The sequence below is a fragment of the Strigops habroptila genome, chromosome 11, assembly GCF_004027225.2.
Source record: "Strigops habroptila isolate Jane chromosome 11, bStrHab1.2.pri, whole genome shotgun sequence".
Classification (NCBI taxonomy): Eukaryota; Metazoa; Chordata; class Aves; order Psittaciformes; family Psittacidae; genus Strigops; species Strigops habroptila.
The window spans coordinates 18,668,788-18,687,778 of record NC_046360.1 but is presented as its reverse complement, the minus strand read 5'-3'; the positions used below and the strand labels follow the sequence as shown (position 1 = coordinate 18,687,778).

General features: G+C 38.9%; 1 protein-coding gene and 1 long non-coding RNA gene across 6 annotated transcripts in view; one reads left to right on the top strand and one right to left on the bottom strand.

The window, feature by feature from the left end:
* LOC115614325 overlaps window positions 1–11,520 on the bottom strand; it is an 81,878-nt gene extending 70,358 nt beyond the window's left edge. For both annotated transcript variants that reach the window (XR_003993684.1, XR_003993683.1), the window contains exon 1: window positions 11,178–11,520. This is a non-coding gene — a long non-coding RNA (uncharacterized LOC115614325). The remainder of the gene's footprint in view (window positions 1–11,177) is intronic.
* Window positions 11,521–11,714: 194 nt separating this feature from the next.
* PPARG (peroxisome proliferator activated receptor gamma) overlaps window positions 11,715–18,991 on the top strand; it is a 57,187-nt gene continuing 49,910 nt past the window's right edge. The window contains exons 1-2 of one of the 4 annotated variants that reach the window (XM_030501032.1): window positions 11,782–11,824; window positions 16,258–16,353. The gene's annotated coding sequence lies outside the window, so the exon portion shown is untranslated. Of the gene's footprint in view, window positions 11,858–16,257; window positions 16,354–18,991 lie in introns of all 4 variants that reach the window. The other 3 variants (XM_030501031.1, XM_030501030.1, XM_030501029.1) reach the window with 3 other exon arrangements.

Below are 18,991 nucleotides of genomic sequence, written 5' to 3'. Positions count from 1 at the left end.
TCTGATGTGAATGGTCTTAGACACACATTATTAGTAAATAAACCCAGGAACATGCTTGTCTTGGAAAGGTCCTCTCTCCAACAGTTTTCCCAACCTGCAGTCTGTCTTTGAAACATCACTGGCTAGCAGGCACTTGATCAAACTGTAGCTATCCTTCTTCCACCAACTGCTGTCCTCATTTTTTAGGGGAATTATTCCTCTGCATTTCATTTCCCGTTGTTAGATTGGCCAGTTTCTTCCTAGGACAAATGGGATGTTGGGGGACAGGACGCATTTTTCAGGCAGGGAAGAAAGTTCCAGGGCTCAAACAGGTTCATTTCCCTCAGCTCAGGCACACTGCAGCCTGTGGCATGTACACAGGTCTTTCTGTTGTGTCTCTGGGACTCAAAGTATAGGCTTTTCTAAGGGACATGAAACTTAAGAGGAGATCTGTGTTGAAAAGGAGTGAATGCAGACCTAGGAAGTCAACGCTTTTTAAATTGAATTTTGGTGATGCTTAATGTTTTTTATTATGTGAATCCATCTAAAAACTCTGGATAGACTTTTTAATCATGATTCTGACAGTTATTTTACTTTTGGTTCAATGTTTGGGATTTTTGTTGTTATTGTAGTGCCCTACATACATTTCTAGATTCAGAAAGTTTTCTTTTAAGTAGTTTGCGTTAGTCTGTAATCCCTTTTAGTGGCATTTAGCAATGGTTGAGAACAGAAGAGGTATCTAATTGAAACAATAGAGAGAACCATCAGCGGAAAGAGACAACTGGTTCTTGTTAATGCCCTTTTCTCCGAAAGATGTGTTTTGAAGCGTACACCTGGAATCACTGCTCCAAAGTACCCAGGAGAGATCAAAAAACCCTTCTAGTTCCTTGCTTCCTCAAGCACAGAAAAAAAAATCAAGACTGTTTCAGTTAATGGAACAACGAGATCAGGAGAACACAGAAAATCTGCTACTTGTTATAAGAAACCTTTTTTCCTTTTGGCTGTGACCCCACCCCTACCATACACACAATTTATCAGCTGCATTAGGAAGTTTCCCTCCTTTCTCTCTTCTCCCCTCAGGCAGCGCAGGGCTCCAGCCACCCCCCGGGACCCCTGCTGCACACTTGCAGAGCACGATGTGCTCCTTCCTTGTTTGGACCTCGGGTGAAGTTTTTTGCTACCCCACAGCACAAGGGGATGCTAATTCAGGCAGAGCATGCGTCGGACCAAGCTCTGATCTCAGACACCCACACAATTCCTGTTGTAAGTCACATGTGTGCACATTTCTGACAGCAGGATATGCCCACTTGTGCTCTGTCTTAATGCATCAGCAAGAGTGGTGTGGCTGCCTTTTTAATACAAGCAAAAGTGGAAAGAAATGATTTTCCAAAGCTTGGGGGCGTAGGCAGACTGGTAATGCTGCTCCACCCGAAAACCAATGGTTAAAAGCAGGCAGTTAAGCAAACCAAAGATATTAAAAGAATTTTAGTCCTTTCTCATTCAAAAGGGATTTTAAAAGACTGGCTTACGTCCAGGGCAACTCTCTACTTCTAATATGGGTTGAGGGACATATTTCAATTTGAAATTAGTTACGGGGAAAAAATTAGCTCAATTGCTGTTATTTAATGAAGTTTTCTGAGCTAAGATTAGCAGTTTTAATAACTTAATTCTGAGGAATAAGCTCCACTCTTACAACCAAGAACATTTTAGTAATCTTCTGGGCATCTCTCTAGAGATAAAAGTAATTAAATATCTTTTTTCAGCTCTTGTTATTTAAATTTAAGAGTGATAAATAACTGGCATGTGGAAAAGCAGTACAGTGCAAAAGTGTATAGTATAAAAGTGTAACAAAGTGTATATAAAAGTGTAGAGTAAAAGTGTAGCTGGAAGTCAGCACTACTGAAAATGTTGAGAATAACTAACTATAAAATTGATTTTTGATGTGTGAAGGAATACATAAATACAGTCCTAAGAATAACACTACCAGATCTTCTAGAAACACAAATATGAAACATTTAGATAATAATTCTTACAAGACAGAAAGATAACGCAGTCAGAAAGAGGTGAATTTAACCTTTGGCTTTGCTATCATTCCCTCAGATTCGTAGCAGGCTGGCTGGGTTTCTTTTCCACAGTCCTAGTTTCACCTGGCTATGGAAGTCATTCTTTATTTTCCCAATTTAAATGGTTTCAGAGCATTAGGGAAGCAAATAAACATAACTGGGCAATAAGATCTACTGCTGTCTGTTTCAAAAACTACTGCCAGTAAGCGAAATGCACGTATTTGAACAAGGACTGCTTCTCAGAAGTAGAAACATTAATTTAAAGAAAGGTTTGAGAACATTTGAAAACCTAGGCTGGTAAATGAGTCAGACCATAAGAGATCACACCATACAATTTCAAAAATGGGAACACTATATAACAAAAAAGCTGAGGTAAAACCCTGTACAAATGGAGCTGAGGTTTCCAACCCCAACAAATGAAATACATTGAAAAAGGTACACTCATGAGTAAAGAACTCCTGACAAAAAGAGGCTGGAGCTGCATGATGAGTAAACAGGAAACTGGAGACAGAAAAGATAGAATGGAAGGAGTTTGCTGCCATATGTGAGAGCAGTTACCCTAAATCACTTCTTTGTTCTGAGCTAAGATTAGCAGTTTTAATAACTTAATTCTGAGGCATAAGCTACATTCTCACAACCAGGAACACTACAGTAATCGTCTCGACATATATCTAGAGATAAAAGTAATTTTTCTTTCATTTTTTTTTCCTCCCAGTAATCACAATGAAAGATAAAACCATACAATATTCCACCTCTGCATCTAGCATGACAATATGGAATATGAAATTTGAAATTTTGCTTTTCACATCTTGAACATTTGTTGTTATGCTTTTCACTTACACACAAGCATAATTTGCTCTATCCTGCCTGCAAAAAGGACAAAGCTGTCCAAGTTGCAGTGTACAAACAAGCCTTTTTTTCCCCAGAAAGCTTTTTTGTTGCCAATTCCACACTCTCTCAGTGGCTCTCCATCTATTTCTAGGAGTGAAATTATCAGAGCTATTCTCCAGTGAGCCGAAACTTTTGTGGCCTATCTGAAAGAAGTAGCTGTCAAATTTTTTCCCTCCCATTTCAAATGATGTTTTGCTCACTCTGTGGTCATTTGAAGCAGTGTAAATGATTATTGGCAAAACAAATTATGGAAAACCAGCTGTTACTGAAAATGTGACTTTAGTTATGACTCAGTTTGTATGTTATACTCTAAGAAGAGGGGCTATGGTAAGAAAATTCTGCTTTCTGGTACACTTTATCATCTGTATGTTACCCTTAAAAAAAAAGGTTTTCAGTGATTTATAATACAAGTTGAATTACCTATAATGACTATCTAGAGAAAAAAACTAGCAGAGTATAACTCCACACAACGCAAATTCCTTTTTATATGTGGATGCTTTGTAACTAAGCATATCTGAGCTGGAATAAATGAAATACAAAATCAATTTACACTAAAGCTTTCCAATTTAATCAGATTTTCTATTGTACCATTTTACCTCTATTTTCTATACTTTGGTTCAACTGCTTTAGTTTACTGCTTCAGGTTCAACTGCTGGACCAAAGAATTGTACACAGTGCAATGAAAGGTCCACAGAGACAAATGAACACACAAAGGGGTGATCCGGCCCAAATGCCAGATATTTTCAACACTAAGTAGGAGAGTTCAGATTCAATTTACTTTAGTTCACCAAAACAACAGTGGATTGCTAGGCTCTAGTCCACAGTGTACTAAACTGCTACATTTTATTATTTAATAGTATATATCAAACTCAAATACCAGAAATTGGCACAACATCCTCTATCTGTTCCCATATTTTTGCAAACACAACAATGAATAGGGTAAGAAAATACTAATAATTAAGTTTGCACAGTAAAATCTTATGTAGAAAAATCAGTTTGATGGCACGATACACATTCCATCAAAGGGATGCTTCTATAGTATCTCATAGTGATGCAAATGCAAGTAAGCATACCACAGTATGCAAATGTGCTATTAATAAAACATTACAATGTGTTACACACGTACAGTGTAGGACTCTCAAGAGCATACCCTTTCAGTTTTGCTCTGCTAATCCTGAGGACTCAAAGCCACGAGTAGGACCCACAAGTGCTGTTACAAAACAAATAATACAGATTTCATTCTGAAGAACAGTTCACAAAGTATGTCACTTGTGCATCAACTAGTTACGATCTGAGTGAACAAAAAGTCTCAGCTCTGGAAATATTCTGAGTTACTATTTGAAGCTTATCAAAGCCATCAACCAGCAGCACCCCCAAAACCTGCCTTTTTTTAATCAATTACATTTTGTAACACAGAATTTTTTAGCGGTGAGTATTTACAACCTAAATTAGAAATACAAGGTTTCTGCCTGCTTTGTGTTTTGTTCCTGACCCAGTGTTATTTTTCCTCCAGTTCTGATCCAACCAGCTATTTAAATTCACCAGGATGTTTGCACATGTTTCCTAATTCACTTTATATGTTAGCTAGTACATTCTTTTTAATGATTATTTTTTTCTTTTGGCATTCAACACTTCACATTTAAAAGCAAATTCTCAACTGTAAATGTTGAGTCATCAGTGCTCTGTAGAAGTCCTGATGCTATTCTATAGAATGGCAAAGAATCTGCAGAGAAGAGATCACACGTCCTGCCATGAGAGGCCACAATGTGACAAAAGTGAGAGAGCTTCTGTATTGATAACAGAGGGTTTCAAGCACACAGTGGGCAGAAGTCCTAACATACTTGAAAAATATTTAACTGAACAATAATGGAGCAATGCCAAATACTAAAAGTTACCAAAGATAATTTTAATTGTTGTAGATATAATAGTGTTCAATGACAGCTGTTTTGGAACAAAAAGGTTATTTCCTGCAAATTATTGTAATATTTTTCTCCCAAAATAGCCCCTGATTCACTGCTAACGTTACCTGGCATCCTCTAATGGCTAGCACAGACTAAAAGCCAGTTATTAAATTTACTTTTTAAGAGATTTAAGATCTTAGATGAAACTAATGATTTATTTGAAAGACTAAGAAGAGTCAGTTCAGAAGGGCAGCCCACAAACCAATGGAACTATTTGCATGAATGAAGCACGATGACTTTAAAATAACAGCTATTTCAAGCTGTATTGCCTGACCATATTTTATTTCCTTGTACTTCTGCAAAACAAAATTCAACAGTCAGTAAGGATTAAAGCTTCTGCTTCTCTGCCCAGCAAAATTCCATGCATGTTGGCAGAACATTTTTATGATGAAGATTTAATCACAGAGTAAGCAGATACTGTTTACGCAGTAGAAACTCATCTGAGGCCTCTGAGTTCAGCATCTGTGTACATTTACACAAACAGCATTTGAAAAATATTATGCCTTAACACGGCAAATATTTATGTACTTTTTCACTGTGCTGCTGTCAGTAGCCTCACACTGCTACCTGTGAAGCCAGGCAAAGAAGAGTTTTGTGTGCATTTTGCTGGAGTGTATCTCAGTGGTCACAGCTTCCATGGAAAGGAAGCAACACAGCTTGTGAGATGTAAGGAAGGGATGCTTCCATGTCATTGTTATGCCACTCCTCCTGGTGATTAACATTACTAAAATGACATCGGTTTAGGAGGTTTAGCATTATAATAATATATATTAATTATATAGCATTATAATAATATATATACACAAAGACAAAAGAGGTTTTAGCAGTCTAACTACTTTATTTAGTCTTAACTCTTGTTATTGAAAGCCATGCAACCCACCTGCTGCAAACACTAATGAAGGTATTTCAGTTATCATAATTAAATCTCTAGAATAGTCTGAATGCCAGCGAACTCTCCTTCAGCCTGTAATAGCTATATCTGTCCTAAAAAATTACTAAATATTTAAGATGCTTGTAAGTATATGCATGTAAAAAAAAAGGGGGGGCCTATAAGTAAAATGGGGAGAGACTTTTCAACAGGGCCTGTTGTGATAGGACAAGGGGTGACGGGTTTAAATTAAAAGAGGGAGATTCAGGCTGGATGTGTGGGAAAAGTTGTTTACAATGACGGTAGCAAAATCCTGGCACAGTTTGCCCTGAGAGGTGGTGGATGCCCCATCCCTGGAGACATTCAAGGCCAGGCTGGATGTGCTTCTGGGCAACCTGATCTAGTTGAAGATGTCCCTGCTCATTGCAGAGAATTGGACTAGATAAGCTTTGAAGGTCCCGTCCAACTCAAATTATTCTGTGACTCTAAATATATGAACCTTATTTACCAGACATTTGAAAGACACACCAATCTCCTTGGTTTAAAACCTTCCACAGTTCCCCCTCTGCAATATAAACAAAATAGAAATAACATGAATTTGAGATCCATGCCACTGTGACTGAAATGCTGAGAAACTAATCCTTAGGGCTAGACAGGATACCAGGAGATGCTCTCCATCCTATGCCTTTCACTGGGGTTTAGTAGCTGCAGTGCATACTACTACTGCTTTTCTACAGAATTAGTTGACCAACATTATTTCCTACATCTATCTAGAGCACCCTGGAGATTAGGGTAAAATATGTAAAAAGCAGGGATTTTAAAAATAGTATTTCAAATTAATCCCATCACAACAATGTATAAAAACTATAAAACAGGACAAAGGTTATAGGAAATGGAAGTACCAAGAGATCTTCACACAATCCTCCAAAAGAAACAATGGCGTGGGGGGAGAATTAATTCTTTTTTAACAATTATGAGGGAGTAAATACCACAAAACTACGTTTCTCACACTCTTACAAAGATAACTCCATTTTCTTCATGAACAAATGTTTGATTGGAACCTGGAAGCAAAGTCCTCTGGATACTTTAATTTAGAATTTGCACTTTTGAGTTTTTAGTCTTTACTGGAATCAATGAGTTGCTGTGTGAGAAAGACATAGCAAATTACATGAAAGGAATTACATTAGGAATATAGCTTTTGACCTGCTGATACAGTTATACACAAGTCCTTTTATGAGCATAAAATAATTGTATAAACACTAACTTCAGCCTCACGGTGCTTTGGCAATGCAAGCATTATTTCCATTTTATATACAAGTAAAATGAGACACAGCTAAGTGGCTTAGTGACCCACAGGAAGTCAGTGACACAACCAGGAATAGAACCTAGACCTCTCAGCAGCTAGTCCCATGCTTTAACCACAAGAGCAGCCACCTCCTTCCCATCTCATATTAGCACAACTCTAAGTCTTGGTTGCATCAGCTGCTAATTTAAGATGTCTAAGCATGTACTATGGTAGAAATCTGACTTTCTGAAGTTGAGCAAGTTACATTCATAAATCTGTTTTAACCACCCAAGAAATCAGGATAAACAGTCTTTAAATGAGACTCAAAATGGTTGTAAACTTCTGGTTGCTTTAAAATTTTTCCTTCAGAAATAAATTTCTGATGGATTAACAAATCTGACAGATAGCAGTATATGCTTGAGCTCTTTATTCCTATATATTCTTTTGCCTGCTACCTCTGTGTGATATGCAATTTGGACCTGTTTGATCAGAATGAGACTAGAACACGAAGATAATATCCAGTCACAGAAGAACCAGAAAATCCTAGTGAGGAAGTTATTCTCTTCAAGAGGGAATGAAATCAATGAAGTCAAGAATTTGGGATATCCTTGAGCCAAAGTTCAAGGATAAAACCCATTGTAATTAGAGGTAGGCAGCCTGGTATGATCTTGGCTTTAGTGAATTTAAAGCAGGCATGATTTGGATTTTGTTCTCTTTTTATCTAAGCCTCAAAGTTTGGGAAAAAGAGGATTATTTTTAGTTGTCAGGGTTCTTGTTTTGACCCGCTCTACAGTTATCTATGAAAAATCTGCATTATGCCTAATCCTATCAGTTTTGCTGGATCCAATGCACAGCATGCTAAATACAGTATAACAATACCGGAGTGCAATCTCCAAAGAGTTTGGAATCGTACCAAGGGATAGATCTCTGCCATCACTTCAAGAAATGTGGTTTATACTATAGGTTTTGCTACATATATGTATAAAATGCCACCGATAGCAGTTGAAACTTCTAATTTCCTTCAAGTAAAAGTATGTAAATAGAGAATGTGAAAACTGAAGATAGAAGTATGGTGGAGTATTACAAAATACCTTTTACAAACATATCTTCCCAGAACAAACCTGCCAATAAGGACAGAATAAGATATGCTAAGACAAAGTTCTTGTTATCAGTAAAAGAACACCAGATATGTAAATTTAAAAACTACATAACCCAAGAGAAAGTACACACAGTTACTTTAAAAAAGGCAGCAATGCAATAGCATTTTAGCTCCCTTTCTTTAAAGCAATGCAGTTTCCACAATCAGAACTTATTCTTCTGACTGCTAGATTTATAGTCACACTGCTAGTCTCATGCTAGTGCATGAGATTGCCCTCTAGATGTTAAGTTTGGCTAGATAATTTTTCATTCTATCCAGAATACTGAGATGGGACATGCTGCGTGATTTGTGATTTTAAACTTCTGTAATGCACCTAGAGACTTGGAGCATAGACACAGTGGAAACATCAAAATAACTAAGTAAAAGTTGGAACTAGTACATTTTTGCAAGGAGAGGAAGAGGCATAAATCTTTCACCTCTATATGCTTTTAAGATTTCTACCCTTCTCAAGCCAGTCATAAAAATCACTGTATCATAGACAGAGTCTCTGATATATTAATTGTTCTAACCTCAGATCAAACCATAAAACCCTACCTGGCACACCTTAGAACCTGTTGCACAGACATTTAAGGGAGGTTATTTGGTCCATACTAGTACCCTTATCCACCTTGAGATTCCACTAAGTACTCTTTCTCATTTCAGTGAGATTATTTTTGCCATATGATTCAATATAACCTGCTTCAAGTTTTCTGAATAATTGAAATTAATAATAAACAGTAATAAGTGTATGGAGAAATTACTTGGGGTTTTTTTTTCAGATACAACAAACTCTTCAAAAAGATTTACCATGAAAAATGGAGTGATTAAAAGTAATACAAAATGTGATTCTTTTACGTGAAAAAAACTAACTAATGTTTTTATAGTCAATAAAACCGCTCCCCAAGTACAACTAATCTTTTGTGAAGACAAGTTATCCTCTAATTTTAAAACTAGGACTGATGCTTAGAGGCCCTTCTGCTTCTCTTTGAACTTCGGGAAGAACTGCCCATGCTCAGGAAGGCCTGAGCCTGACATGCCATTCTTGTTTCATAACACTTACGATCCCAGTCAAACTTAGGAATTCTCTCAGATAAGTAGGGGAGAAATTCTGCATAATCCAAAACAGGGCAGTGAAATAATGCAAACAAAAGATGTATGAGAAATTAATAATTTCTTTATTATGACTATTTCAATACTGTGTAATGAAACTCTAGAATTAATCATAGAATAGGTAATATATCTGTAGCCTATTTCATTTCTTTACCAATACGCAATGATTGGCTTTCTGTGTCCCATGGGTGAAAAACACCCACTCTTCATTAATAAACAGATTAATGCAAGTTACAAGTAAGGCACATTTTTAACTTCCAAAGAAAACTTATGGGTTCTTCATCTCTTGATTCTTCAAATTAAGATTAGCTGTCTTTCTAAAAGAGACGTTTAATGAGGTACCAAATACTACCTAAAAATCTATGTTAAGCAGGAAATCAATGTAATTTTTCTTTTTCTGTCTCAATCTGTTAAAATATGTAATTACAAAATCTAATTTGTACCTATGTCAATATTTCTCTTTCTGCTTTATATTTTATGAGTTCTCTTCAAAGGATGAACTTGCTAAGAGAATATAATGCTTATAACAAATATAACGATACAGTATTTGTAATACTTCTCTGAAAGCTCTGTTTGGCTGATTTCTCTGCACCATGTGAGATATCCCTATTTCATCCATGCAATTTAATTAAAATCTAAACTATGCTTTGCATTTCTGCTTTACTTCTGAACTTATTACAAGCCTAGGCTCAAAGTATGAGTTTATAGTCACAATCAGATATTCATTAATATATGTCAGGTTTTGGAACGCTCTCATTTTCATGGAGTTTTAACAAATTTGCATGTTAAAGCCCAGATTTTTGGGAGGGCTCCTCTATTAGTCAGACACTGAAACTAAATGGGTATATTCTCCAGCAGTTTGCGCAGGGAACAGCGTTGTTTCTGTTCTCAGTAGAGCTAAATCCGGATTCTATGGAGGTGTCCAGCTAAGATCCTTCTTCTTTTAACCTTCTATTGAAACTTTACCTGAGGCATTGTTGTAAAATGGTTAGAAATATTCATAATTTAAGTATTTAACCCTCTGTTGTTATTAGATTATTTCACTCACGTTTGCCTTTTTATTCATCCATAGCATCTTGTGCTAATTCTGAGGTTTTATTTTACTTGTTTCTAGTACCTGGCTCCTAATTCTGAGCCAGGGTATTACTGAATAGATATTACTGCTGTACATTAAACAAACAATTTACAAAACATTTCCAGGCTAAAAATTTATGGGGGATGGGGAGAAAAGCATGGATTAAAAAACCCCCAACCCTTGGTATGTCAAGGCAGAAGTAACACTTACCTCAAGCCTCTACAAATAGACAGTTAATTCTCACCAAAATTAACACCAGGCTTCAAGCCTCTACAGACAGAAAGACTGTTCACATAAACAAAAAGCTGTAGGCGATGTTAGTATCTATAAGTAGAGCAGGTATTTTGACGTATTCAACTCTAATCTATAAATTGCCTTCAGTATACAAATAATAAAGCAAATGCAGGCTCTCTTTCAAAATGCTTGATGACTAAGAATGATAATGAGGTGAAGTTCAGATCCTCTGAATCTTCTAGTGATGTCCAAGAGACCAAGAGTTTTCAAAGATAAACTGTTGTATCCTGGGGCATCTCGACTTACAAGATGACTCCCTAAAGCCTGTTGATCTTATGACTTTTTTTTCCACATCTAACTTCTTTTTAAGAGATGCAGAGGTGAAATAGAGGGAGGTTACGTGCTTGTTGGAACTTGCTCTCTCCTGAGCCTTACCGAACACTGCCTGTACCATTTCTCTCTGCATTCCTGGAGGGAGGGGAGAAGGGGGGAATGGGGGCGGGGGGGGGGGGGGGGGGAGAGAGAAATAATCTGTGGCTATACGAAAGTGAAGGAAAAAAAAATGTCATTTACCTCTGTCACTGCTAAGAATCTTTTCAGAAAAGCCTTTACTCCTGCCATAGTGGGATACAAACTGCCGTGAGGTGACCAAACCAACTACCGGCAGCGCAGAGAGGAGTTAGCTGGAGAACGGGAATGCAAAAGAGAAAGCAGTTAGCAGCCGGAAAAACTGAATTTTCAGTTACAGGCGATTACAGAGAGCAGAGATCAAATTCCAGACCCGCTCCGAGGCCCGCGGGCTGCCCTCAGGTACACTCTTGCGATGTCGCTCAGCGAGCACGGACCCGGAGGGAAGTGGCTCGGGCGAACGGACGCGGTGTACAGAGGAGAGGCAGGAGAAGCGGCGCCGCCTCCTCCTCCTGAGGGTCGCGCTCCGGGGCCAGCTTCACCCCGTCCCTCTCGGTGCCATACCCCGCGGCCGCCGCCCGTACCTCAGCCGCGGGTGCCTCAGCGCGGTTACCTCAGCCCCGCCCCGCCCCGCGGCGCACCCCCCGAGCCCTGCTCCCGCCGGCGGCTCGCCCCTCAGCGCCGGCCGTGTGGGCCGGAGGAGGCGGTGCCCGGCCGGCGGGGGCGGTGCCTGCCCGGTAGGACGGGCTGAGCGGGGGAGTTTATCCCACTAGAAGGGAACAGTTTCTCCCGCTGAGACTTGACAGCGCCAGGTCAGTGCGGGCTGCGGGGGACCTTCCCCCGAGGTGAGGAGGGCAGCGGAGGCGCGGGGAGAGCTCCGCGCTGAGGGAGACATGGCTGCGGGGGGGGGGGGGCATGGTGAGGGGCGCCTCCGTCGGGAGAGGGGCCGCGGGAGCTCGGAGGGGCTGCCGGGAGTGAGGGGAAGCGTGCGCGGCCGGGAGCTGCGCCCTGGGCCGGGCAAGAGGCTGCGGCGCCGGGGATGCTCGGGGTGGCGGGAGGGAAGGGCGCGGGGTTAGAGGGCTTTTCCCGGAGCCGCGGGGTGCGCGGGGCGTGCGAGGCACGGCCCTGGGGGGACACGGGCTGCCGGTGCCCGGGGGTCGGTGTGGGCGGGGAGAGCGGCTGGGGCTGCCCCGCGGCGGGCGGCAGCGGGGCGGTGGGAGGACCCCGCGGCCCGGGCTCCAGGTGCGCCCCGCGGCGCTGCCCGCCCCAGCCCAGCCCGGCCCGGCCCGGCCCGGCGGCCTCCCCGAGCGGCGGGAGCCGGACGCTGTGTCCATGGTGCTGCACTCGGGCAGGGAACGAGCCTCGGGAGGGGAGCGGAGTGCTGCGACCGGCGGAGCGGGTGGATAACCTCCTCCCGCCGAGGTGGAGGCGGCAGGCATGGAGGGATGTGCCTGGGGCAGACCGCAGGGCGTCCATACCTGCTACACTCGGGGGAAGGAGCGGACGGGGCAGTGCTGGCGCTCACCTGGCTAACTCACTTAATGAATGAACAGCCTTCTTTTTGTTTTTCCCCCCTTAAATTTCTCAACCGCAGAAAGCCGGGGAGCCTTTCTGAGCCTACAACAACTGAGATGCTATGTTGAAATATATTATGTCTTGATGGCATGCCTCAGGTTTGCAGGAGCGTTTTGTAATCTTCCTGGTGTCATTTCTCTCCAGGGTATTCTACAACTGGAGAGTGCAAGTTCCTGTGGTGTTGTAACTTTGGGGCACTGTGTACACATGACAATACAACGCTGACTTAACAGTGATGTATTTATTAGTATCAGTGATGTAAGACATATATATTCTGATGAAAAGCCCAGGAACTTATCAATTTCTTCATGCAGTGTGGAGTCTAGGTTCCTTTAAATCAGAAGGATCAATTGCAATTATCCTTGAAATATTTAGAGTTGTGGGCTAGCCTTGTATTTGTGACCTGCTGCCCCATCTCTGACAAGCTTTTGCTCTGGGACATGATAGAAATGTACCATTTAAAAATGAGTCTTAAAAATGAAAATAAATCTGATACCAATTAGTCCATGATTTAATCAGTAATTTACCTTTTAAAAGGTTACTATGATTTGTTACTAGTTAACTAAAAATTCCCAGTGTACACCAAGTAACTATGTGTCGTGGTTTAAGCTGAACCCAGGACATTATGACACATGATACTCGGTGCTCTCCTTTGAAAAGAAGTTTCATATGTCGTGCTCCCGTTAATACCAGAATTTGCTGCGTGAAGTCGTGTGTTTGACATCATTATTCTCTTTGGCTGTCACAGAAAACAACTTGCTGCAAAAATTGCTTAGAGATTTAATTATGAGATTATAGGAAATCACTCAGCAGTGTGTTATGTCATGGGGTATAAGCATGGACTTGTCAAGGGGACACAGTTGAAAAAATAGTTGGCATGGACTTGGAATGATAACCAATCAGAATATAATTTAAAGGTATATTTACACAGGTCGCTATTGAATTTGAATATTCTTAGGCATCGGTCTCATAACATAGCTATTAACTCTTGGTGGTTCAGAGATTATATACCTCTAAACAGCCTTAGGAGAGGATGTATTTCTTAGAAATGCCTCAAAAATCAAATTCCTGGATAATATAATTTGTTAAACATCAGCATTGAAGAAAACTTCCTTTACCACTAGAATGAAGGTGGCAAAATATTAGAATTTAGTTGAAGAATATTGAAGCTGTGCTTTTCATGGCACTGATAAAAACATCCGCTCTCAACACTGCCTCTAAATCTGACTCTTCTGTGAGCTTTTTGAAATAACCGGAAGTCCATTTCAAAGTCAATAACATAAATTTAGGCTCAGCTTCAATTACTGTCAGTATCATTTTCTACTTATACCAGTGGCTAATCAAATGAATTTCACAAAAAGTTATAGTATAAAAACAAGGAAAAGTTTAAAAGTAGAACAAAATCTCTGTCTTGAACAAAGCTGGACTAAATAATGAAAGTATACTTAATGATTTTTTTTTTTTCCCCACCTTGATTGCTGAGGCCCTCTTTTAGGTTTATTTTTTAACATATAATCTGTTAAGATTAGTGTTGAATATATTTGCTAGCCATTTTTTGATCACCTAATTGTAAATCACTTGTGCACAGATGATATTCAAAATTTGAGTTTCTTTTACTAGCTTTTGTCACAAGGGTTGTTGCTGGATTCTCCTCTGGCATGCAGTAAAACATTTTCCAGAGCAATTACTCAAGCAAAATTAAAATACAATTAGAAATTCCCCATGTTAGGTTCTTTTGAAGTCATGGATACAATCCTTCCCATTAGTTATTGCTATTAGTTTCATTTTTTAATCACTGATAGGCTTATTGAATTTAGCATGATACTGGATGATGAGTGCTAATTATTCTATGCTGTATTTCCATAATGCTGTATATTTTTTTAACAGCAGGGATCTATTTTTCAGGTATTTTATACCAACTGTTCTTCTTGTATCAGTTAACTTTTTGTGAACTAACAAAACAAAAAGTTAGAAGTCATCCAAAGCAAGAGGACATTGTTATAAGGTCAGGTCCTACATACCCATGCCACAAGAAAAAGTTGGGGTTTCCATTACTGGTCTGGTTTTAAGGTTTTCATTTAACTCTTACAGATCACTTGGAAAAAATCTCCCCATCACATTTTTCTTCCTTTTTTTTTTTTTTTTTTTTTTTTTGGAGGCCTTTCCAAGGCAGGATGAGAAATGAAAGAGCCATAAGATTTGGTTTTCAGATATTTAGATTCCCAGGACTGTGAAATGTAAATCGATTCCTACATTCAATGATAACACTCTTGCATTTCTTTTGTCTATTCCCACACACACACCTGCTTTTTTTTAATAGGAAAGATAGTCCATCTTTTTTCAGTTGTGTTTTCTCTCAGGTTCCAGTGTCAAAGCATGTAGAAAATGCAGGTGCTAAGCAAATTGTCACCCTAGTACTAGCACCCGTGGTGAGCGGGGCTTGGGATGCTTTCAGATCTTGAAGGCATAAGGAGATATGAAGGAGAAAATACATAAAAATGTTGGCTCTTCTCACACCACAAAGCAAATATACAACTAAACGTATTGTAGGCTTTTATTCTTTTAGCTGGGGCGGGGGGATGGAAACAGCAGCAAGGCCTATTCTGCAGTCTTCATATCTAAGAACTTTCGCAGAACTTAAGCCAATTTGATGAGGCTCACATTTTTCTCCCACTCCACCCACACCTTCCATTATATTATTTGGCCTGTTTGTCTTCTCCTAAACCACTCTACAGAATTGAACTGAAGAATTACATCATTCTCCAATTAAAATTCATGATACATGAACTATATAGATATTTTTAATTACCTGTGTTGCATTAGTACCTAGCAGCCTAGTCAAGATTGGGGCCATCTTGTTACTCACTCAAATGAAAAAATTGGACCTATCAGTAATACTACTGATCTATGGCATGAGAATGCAAATAGTTACAAATTTACAACAGAGACACATTGCAGTAATGAGATTGATGCAAAAACTTTAATTTAAAATTTCAGCATTCATGTTGATTTATGCGTACAGTAACAAGTAACAGGTAATAGATTCTAGTCTCTGTCATGACAAATACAAAAAGTTAGGTATGTGTATGATATCAAATCCCCAAACTTAGAGGAAAAAAACCCCCTAAACTTTTAAGCAGCACCCTATTCTCTAAATACAGGCTGATTTTACTTTGCAGTTTCACTAGATTTCACTGTAAATAGGAAAACTGTCCTGCTGACAAAGGGGAAGATAGGTAACTACCTCAAAAGCCAGGTTGCGAATTTCTGGAATCGCCTCGCAGATGATGCTTCGTGGACTTGCATAAGCCACCCCCTTCCCTCATGACTAAGCAGATCACCTCCTTGCCATGCGGTCTGCACATTCAGGACAAAGTCTATGAATTCAAGTCTATGAATCCCAAAGTCTACTCTGCTGGTTGATAATTAGCAATTTAAAAACACAGAGCTTACGTAGCTTTGTGGATGTATGTTCAGGCACAGGTATGCCTGATGGCTGCTGAGATGAACATGTGTGTATGGTGATGTATGTAGTTGTAGGGGATACGCGTGTGTAGGTAATATATTAACCCTATACTATAGAATGGCTTCCTACTTATCTCAGTAATGTTGAAAGGCTATCTATAGCATCTGATAACAGTATAATAAATATCGGATAATATTCCAACAGAGAAATACACAGAACATTCCATGGTATCAAAGAAAGATGATGATGGTTTATTGGAAGATGCATAGAGTCTAGAGAAACAGTGCCAGCTTCATTCAGGTCAGTGGCAGTTCTGCTGTTTCAATAGGGTTAAGTCTGCAATCTATGTCCAGCTTAGAAATTCTGTCTGATATACACTTGCTGCTGTGCAATTATTGTTGAAGGCACTCTGGTTTTAGTACACTGAAAATACAGGGTCTGACTGTAAATGAATTGCTGTTTGCTCAGTGAGATTAAATGCCTGAAATTAAATAATCATGAATATATATTATAGCAAAAGTCCTACATATTTTTCTGTAAAGTCTTTAAGAAATGCCAGTGTAACAGGAGTAGTATATTTATCTGCCTTTTGTTCTGGAATTTATGTGATCAATTTCTTAACATATTTTAGCTCTAAATTAAATACTAACATTTTGATACAGACACCACAGTTGGTATTAGTTTGTTCCAGACCTTGAAATTAGATGAGAGTTCTAGTTTTGGCTTTATAACAGCTATTACGGGAGGGAAATTTTATACTCGGTGCTGTTATACGCGTTATTGGAATTTCATGAGCTCCATGGGGACTCATGGCTTTCCTCTGTATCACAAGTGTGATTGTGACATGTTTTAGATTCCTTTTTGCAAGAATCCTATAGTTCTTTTATAGGAGACCTCCAACTACTATTCCTCTAACTTACCTGTGTGTCTGTCTAAAATTCTAAATATGTTATTTTCATACAAACACTTCTAGCTGTCATGGAACAGGCATATAGAATAAGTGAGAGTGATGGAAGTTTTCTCAGTCTTGTGTTTTTCCTCTGAGTTTAAGCAAATTACTTTTAAGAGAATTTTATATTTGCACAAAGTAGCCCTGCCCAGAATTATGATCTTGTCTTAAACTTTTTACACAATATGTGATTACACTACATTGCATAAAATAGGAGTTTATGTTATAATATTGCATTATAAGTCCATAGTACTTGTGTGTTTGTTTAGATTTATTGAACAGTGATGTTGTGTAACTGCTGTAACTATTCATGGTTGTGTAGCAGCAATTTTGAAGTTTGAGAGGCTTTGAACTTAGGTTGCTATCTGTATATGAATAGAATGATGTACATTTTCAATATTTAAGCTGGGGTATATTTTAATACCTCTGTGAAGTCAATTCTCAACCATGGTGGTTTGAAACATATGTCAGACTACCAAAAGAGCCACTCTGTTACACCAAAAAAAGGAACTATGAAAAGAAAAATGTTAATTACAGGCTTTAACACTCACACCAAGATCTTCTAGTAGGGGTGGTCAGAAAAACAGGTTTTACTACCTCGACCTGGTGCTTTGTGGTGCTATCTAATATGGGGGCTTGTGGAAAAATGCGGCCACTTCTATTTACTGCCTTTCATAATGTACATATTTCCTCCCGATAGGTTTAGGTACTGACTTTTCATGTCTACAGTAAATAAAACTGAAGAGTTTATCCTTTCATCTTGAATATGTTTTACTTGGAGTTACTGTTCACTGTTCCCTACAGTGGTATTTCAGCTACAAAATTTTATGCTGAATCTCCATTTTTAAACTTAATAGAGGCATGTTATTATGTGGTATATTGCTAAACTGATTTTTAATCCTACCTAAGAATGTAAAGAAAAATATAAAGCCAAATTTTATTTTCAGTTGCACCCAGAGAAATCTACAGATAAGCAAGTACAGAAGTACGTGAGGGCAAAAGGTTGCTTTATTTACACAGAATTTTATCTGTATTCTCTAACCTTATTCTGGACCATATTTAATGGCATCATGAGAAATTTTGAAGAGGCCGCAGGCTGAGATTCTCATTCCCTTCCAGACCAGGAAAAAAATACTTTGTCTATTTGCTTTCTAGCTTGTAGTATGTCTGAAACAGAGTTCTTGCACTGCCCTAGTGATTTAGCTCTTCCACCGATCCTGCTGAAGTTAACCACTGAGAGTGGATGGATTTGCTTCGCTGAGTCACTGGAGTTCTGTGGGGATTTTACTGAACTTCTTCTCTATCAGCATGCCTGGATGCCATCGTTTACACTTAAACTGCATGTCTGAGAAGCCTCATTTGTACATCAAGGCACGTTAGTGTATTTGATTTTAAAAATTATCAGAAATATTAAGAAAAGCAGGGTAGTGTTCGATTTATTTTAAATATCCCATAGGAATTGCCAACAGAAAAAGTGTTTGACAAATGACTGCATATTGCAGGGTGTAGGATTTTGAGTTTTGCCTAGAACATGATTTAAAGAGTGTGGAAACAGAAGTTGTGCAAATATGCTTTCACTTTCAGAATTCCCAGCTGTTGCTGAAGATGCTTTGGGATGATAAACAAGATGAAGCTTTAAGCTTTATTTAGAACAAAAGGATTTCACGTTAAATCGCTTCTCTGAATGAAATAAGCATCATTAGAAGGCTTTATTTTCCTGGATTTCTTTCTTTTATTTTTACATTTACACTAGAACTAGTGCCAGAATTGCTAAACTGGCCTGGAATAGATTATTTTAGTAAAGATCTCGGCTAAGTATGAGTTGTTACAATTAACTACAGACTAAGTTGCAAAATCAGTAATACAAAAGTTTAGTATGACAGCTCCTGAATTTAAAATAGGAAATAAGCAAACATTGATGAATTACTTTGAAAGGTTCAGGTTTGTAACAATGGTTTTAAAGTATTTATCAAGGCAATGCAAAATAAT